Here is a 6,560-nt window from a genome sequence, read left to right as displayed (position 1 = left end):
AAAGTGCCAGTGATTGACCTCAATCCCTCCTATTCTTCCAATATCCTGATGAAAAATAAAATCTCTCTGTTGCATAGGCCACTGTTTGATCAACGCGAATTGGGTGTGGGTCCTTGTACTCCGAGTCGGGCTAACGTCCACGCTAGCTTCCACGCTAGCTGCTATAGGTTTTGCATTGAGGTGATACTTGAGGCTTGATGTGCTGCGGTGATATGCAAATTCTTTTTTGCATAATTTGCAAACAACCGTGCTCTTATCGACGCTTCCATCCGTCCGTTTTTTAAAACAAAATGTCCCATCCACGGGGCCAACCAAAGCGGTCTCATCAGCTTGTTCGTTCATGTTTGACTATTGTTCACTGTGGTTTGTTGTTGTTTGAAGTCATGAACGTTAGTTGGTGCTCCAGTATAATCGGTACCCCTGAAACTCATCCAGTGAGAAACGTTCCGCGGTGCAAAAATAAGTGCGATTAAAATTTTTTTTAACGCGTTAATTTTTGTGTAATTAATTAATCTTAATTAAAGCGTTAAAGTCCCGGCCCTAGTTCTGGGGCAAATTACCTTCTCCAAAGAATATTTAGCACTTGTGCAGCACATGGCTAATGGCTCATCAAAAAAAGATGTTTGTGTTTGCAGGGTTGATGAATGAAATCCTGGACTGACTTCGTAAATACCTTACTAACAGCCTGGTATGTACCCTGTGTAGTTTGCAAAAGGGAAAAGCGGTCATTTTTAATCCACACTAGAAAGTTCATGAAACCTTATCGTGAAATATTTATGCTTAGGAAGATTTTGTGATTTGGACAAAATCCTTTTACCTAACCAAATACACAGCAGCTGTTTGAATGTCAGACAGCTAATCATTAGCTGATGCTAACACACAGCAACACACGCCTGCACCACGCTGCTCTGCTCAGGTGGGACGCATCTCACAGCACCCTCACGCCAACATAGAATAGAATAGAATTGGGAGGGATGAAACCCTCTTCAATGGTCACACGTGCAGAGCACACAGCACACACAGTGACATGTGTTCTCTGCTTTTAACCCATCCTAGTACCAGGAGCAGTGGGCAGCTATTGTACAGCGCCCGGGAAGCAATGGGGGTGGGGGGATGTCCGGTGCCTTGCTCAAGGGCACCACGGCAGGGCAGGAGGTGAACTGGGACCTCTCCAAGTAGAAGTCCACACTCCATATTTAGGTCTGTTCGGGGACTTGAACCGGCGACCCTACGGCTCACAGTCCAAGCCCCTACTGACTGTCCCCAGTCCACCAGTACCCCCATGGATGAGATGGAAGCAAATCCTCCAGCTGACCCCCCACTCAACCCAGATCCTCCCAATGTGCATAGCAAGTCAAGTGTTATCTACACATTCTCATACTGTGACCATGGGTTGATACTTTAAGCCTGTCTGCTAAGCTGTACACAGGCGTTCCTCTACATGAAGAGGACATATTATCAGGAATATTCCCACTGAGATACATCTCTCATTCATACAGCGATGTGGCCCATGGAAACCCTGTATGGGGGAGGGATTTGGTTTAGAAAAGAATGCACCAACGTAAAGAAACTGGGCTTTTCTGCCAAAAAAAACTCCCACCTCTTTTATTTATTTTTGTTGCACTATGAGAGGAAGAGCAGTGGGCGAGTAAATGCTGTAATCGTATTTAGGGGACATCGAGGCGCCACTCACACTCTTTGTGCCTCAGGGACATGCACTTGGCTCTACTTATTCCCGCCTCTGAAAGAAACATCTGTGTGCTCAGCAGCATGCCTTACTGAGAAAGTCTGCACAGTCAAACACACAGATACTTACATGTACACACACATCCTCCATCATGACATCCCCACAACAAATCCCATCGCACACACAGGGGACCACGTCCATTTTTGCTGCAGCATGATAAAACTTGAATGTGGGCCAAGCATTCCACGACATCTCTGATTGGCTGGTTCTCGGTAGGAGAAGTGCTAACAACCACTGGCATTGGGCAGTAATGGATGAAGAGGCTGGTGTGGGGCACCGGCCCAGGAGCGGGGACAGGAAGCTTTTCACAGCACCATGGTAACCATCACGGTAACACATTCACAAAGTTGTATTGGAGCAGCTCTTGCCCTGGGAAAGGAAAACAGGAAGTAAGACATGAGACAACTGCCTCCAGAGCTGGATTCTTCTCATCTGGTGACCTGCATTCAGGCTGAATCAGGATTAGCTGCCAGCTAATCTGTAAGGAGGGACGGATTTATGGGAGGCCGTCTGGTTGTGATCAGGTTTAACCACATCTCAAGCTGAACTTTTATCTTATTCTTCTGTTGTGAGTGTCTGTGGTTTCTCTCACACTGCTCACTGATCATTCATTTGTTTATCTTTAGAAATCGAGGAAAAGTTCAAATTCAAAACCCATTGGCTAATGGAAGAGCTTCCACAGACCTAAACACGGGCCTCCCTGTTGTGTTTTATCCATATTAACAAGGCATTTTAATGAACACAATTTTCTACTCAAATTAACAATAACTCAGACCTGACAAAATCACTGAAGTGTGAGGAATTGGTTCACAAGCCTCATTTCTCCTGCAGTGCTGCTGCACTCACTGCAGAGCCATGTGGACCTGAGGACAGTATACTCAACATACAGTCATTACAACTAGCTGCACCTTTACCAGCTTTGAGAACACTTTAATGATCAATCATTATAAAACATATCATATATATTATTCTGAAATGGACCAATCTGCACAATGACTACTTTTACTGACAGTATACTTTGATGATAATACTTTTCTACTTTTACTTGAGAGTAACATTTTGAATGCAGGACTTTTACTTGTAACAGAGTATTCCTACACTCTGGTACTTCTACTTTTACTAAAGTATCAGATCTGAGTACTTATTCCACCTCTGAAAATAGCTACCAAAAAAAAGTAATATTTATAAGAAAGTGTAAACTGAATATTGCAGACACAAAAACTGTAAACTGGTTCAAATGTAATACAATTAGATTTTTATCGTCGTAGTTGTAGTGTCATTTTAGATGGAAGCATTGAAAAAGCTTATGTTTAAGTTATAGTCTTAGCTAATCACAATCAAACGGTTGTCTGTATCGCTGTCACTCCGAATAGATTACCTGAAGTCTATTCCTAATTAAGACCCAAAGTAATTTAAATCTGTGGCTGAAAACATTGTAGTTGGTTTTCAGTTGTAAGCTTGCCAACAGTTTGTGATGTGCTGAGAGAAGGTGAACTGTGAGCTGAAGAGAAGAAGAAGATGAAACGTGAGCCCATGTCTGACACAATGCTGACGTGTGAACACTGAAAGCAGTCCAAGAGTAAATAGAAGTGACTTTCTAAATATGAATTCTAGATTAGATGGAGATTAGCACTATATAAATGTTAAAAGGAGATTTTATATATGGTACACACAAAAAAAACAATAAAGATGTAATACTGAATATATACTTTATTGTGATAGTAATTATGGAAGAAAAGGACTTAAATCGTATTATATTTGTATTAGGATTGCTAAATATAAAAGCACGTATTATGAAAAGCCAATGAACGCAAAATACGAAAATAATCCTTTGACAGATCTAAACTACAATTATCCTTACTGAGCTTTGATTGTACCTCTCCACAAATGCCTTTTATATTCCTTTTTAACACTGACTTGGTTCCCCTGATCATTTTTTATTTTTAGTCCCCAGGGACAACCAAAGTGGAAAAGTTGATAAAATGGCTGCAGCCCGGATGGAGCCTCTTATTGTATGGTTTATTCTAATCTTAAAGTGTGTCTGTGACAATAAGTGCTTCTTTTATTACCTATCCTTTAAAGCAGTGGTTCTCAACTGGTCAGGCCTCGGACCCACTTTTTCCTTTGTCAATAAATCGCGACCCGAAATTTTGAGCCACTCAAATCTATTAAACAACAAATCGTGCTGTAATATAGTCCTCGAGGGAAGATAATGGTTTAGTTTGCATCTGCCACACCTTTCGTGGATAACAAAATTTATTACCAGCCTTACACCTGGACACCGGAACGACTTAATGGCACCCTGGTCGTGTAAGATTTGATTTTACAAGTTAGTTATTTCATCTAGAATAGAATAGAATTATTTTTGATAGAAGTATAAATTATTCTATATACAATTATTATTTAGTATGGTCATACTCAGGCTTTCCTCGTCCTCTTCGTTTGTGTTTTTATATGTTTTTTATATGGACGTATAATTTCGTTTGCTAACATTTCCATTTTCATACTCGTATTGTTTTATTTCTTCACATTACATTTGTGAAATGTAATAATAATACTAATAAATTTGATATTTGCTGATATATAATAACTTATGTTCAATCTATTTGAAATCAACTAGATTTTATATACTACACAAGTTACGAGAAAGTTTTGTGTTGACTTTCAGGTACTTTGAACAGAAAGACAAAATGCCTTAATTTGCGGTGAAGAGGACAATTTTGGACCTTTAACTTTAGACCGTTGGGGAGAACTTCTATCAACCCTCCCGAATTGTAAGGAGATATGACCCAGAATCGTCCAGCATCCGTCCTCGACATTTGACCTCAGACGTTACTCCACGATGTAGACATGTCGTGTCTGTCCTACGACGTGACTACAAGGAGTTGTCTGTGACGGCAGTAATAACATTCTTATTTTACTAGTTTCTAACTTTCATGCACAGGTGAAGTCCTTAATTAGTTACTACAAGAGGGACAACGAGAAATTTCATTACTCGGTATGGTGACGAGAAGAAACCTTGAGCCCAGTCGTTCACCTAACAAAGCATGTAAAGAATGTAGTGGTGTAAGAGCGTCACTCAGCTTTCGTAGAAGCGAAAGAAACTGTCCAACTACCTGCTCACCACTACTAATACCAGAACGGAATGGTCTATTTATAACGTAAAGATTTCGTAAAACCGGCGTCAGGCCTTGGGAGTGACGTATCCTAGAGTGTACTGAAACTAAAAAACTTTACCTAAACACTCTTTAACAGTTTAGTTTACAAGGTGTCGACGTAAGTTCAACTGTGTGGTTCCTGTTGGCACCGTGCGTCCCGACCGTTTGCTTGACGGTCAACTAATGGGTCCGAGAGATGTTTTACAGTATTTGTGACGATTAGAATAGGGTTACCCTGTTTACTCCGGTAATGTAAACTTCCCCAGAACACCAAGAAGTCCCCGAAAAAAAACGGCCTGGTACACACCAAGCTACCCCGTCGTAGACGTTCGTCCGTGTACTGGGAGTCACGACGGAGTGACACGACGACGTGTGTACCGAGTGTCCGGAGAAAAACCCGACCATATCGTACAATCACGGAGATCTTGAACGAATTTCTGACTATAACAAAACTATTAACGACTCGTCCTGTAAATTGACCTGGGTCGAGTTGGAGCTAACGGAAGACAAAGCGAGACGTAAGTAGTAGACAGAAGCAAATGTTGGAAATGCCAATCCGGACGGAGTTACTAACGTAGAAGCGACAACATGTCCCACAACACTAATCGTCGTTTATGAAAGACACAACGTGTACTTACCAGGTGACATGAAGACCGAGCGTTAACGTAGTCATACACTAAGTCTCTCGAATAGTTGTTACTTATATTGTCTAAGTCTCAGAATGTTTTTTTCCTTAAGGGTCGTCGATGTTTGTTTAGTACGTTAGACTGGGTGGTCAAAACCCAGCGCTCACCCAACGTCTACACACTCACCTTCTTTTGTAACTTATGTAAAAAAAAATTATAGAAAGAACCACCTTTGAAAATAAAACTTCCGGGCAAAAGATTGCGACACGTACGTCATCCGCCACCTAGACCTTCATGGCCTTCTGGTATTATGCCAAAACTTTTGAAGAAATGCATTCACTAGTAGAAGGAGTTATTTTGTAGAAAACGACTACAAACAAAAAGATCAGAAGCCGGTTAGTCTTAGTTCTAAAAACGGCCTCAGGGGTGCCTCTTATTGAAACTACATTTGATAAAGAAATATGCTAGGTACCGCATGTTGAAGTTTTTTACTTGTGATTACTTTATTACTGGGGGCCAACTACTAACCTGTCCCGAGTGCTTGTTACCCCCGATAGATGCGGAATGGGTGGTTAAATTTCATTAAGGTGTGTCTATCTAGAGGAGAACGAGAGAGAGACACTCCTGCGTCGGGTTCGACAAGTCTTGTTTCAACTCTTTGTTTGCTACCGTAGTTTATAAAATTTTACAGCCCATCAATCATTATCTAACTAAATAAAAGAAGAGTCTCACATGGTCTTTTTCATCAAATATACAATCATAAGATTTTTAGAAGGACCCCTCTTAGGGGGTCTGCGAGTGAAGACCACAACCCAAAAGCGTACGCCCGGAAAAATATCAGATAATGTCAAGTCGAAACTAAGGTTAGTATAGCTAATTGGGAAAAATTTTTCGTATGAAATCAAGACCTTCCCTATACTCGCCTATATCGGGACACGGAAGGTTAAATAATAATTACAATACGACTTTTCCCAATATATATATATATATTATGCCGATATATACCACTATATATATTGATATTCCATA

The sequence above is a fragment of the Notothenia coriiceps genome, unplaced genomic scaffold (assembly GCF_000735185.1).
Source record: "Notothenia coriiceps isolate Sejong01 unplaced genomic scaffold, NC01 NC01_scaffold00001919, whole genome shotgun sequence".
In the NCBI taxonomy this organism is placed as follows: Eukaryota; Metazoa; Chordata; class Actinopteri; order Perciformes; family Nototheniidae; genus Notothenia; species Notothenia coriiceps.
This window is presented reverse-complemented; position numbering follows the sequence as displayed.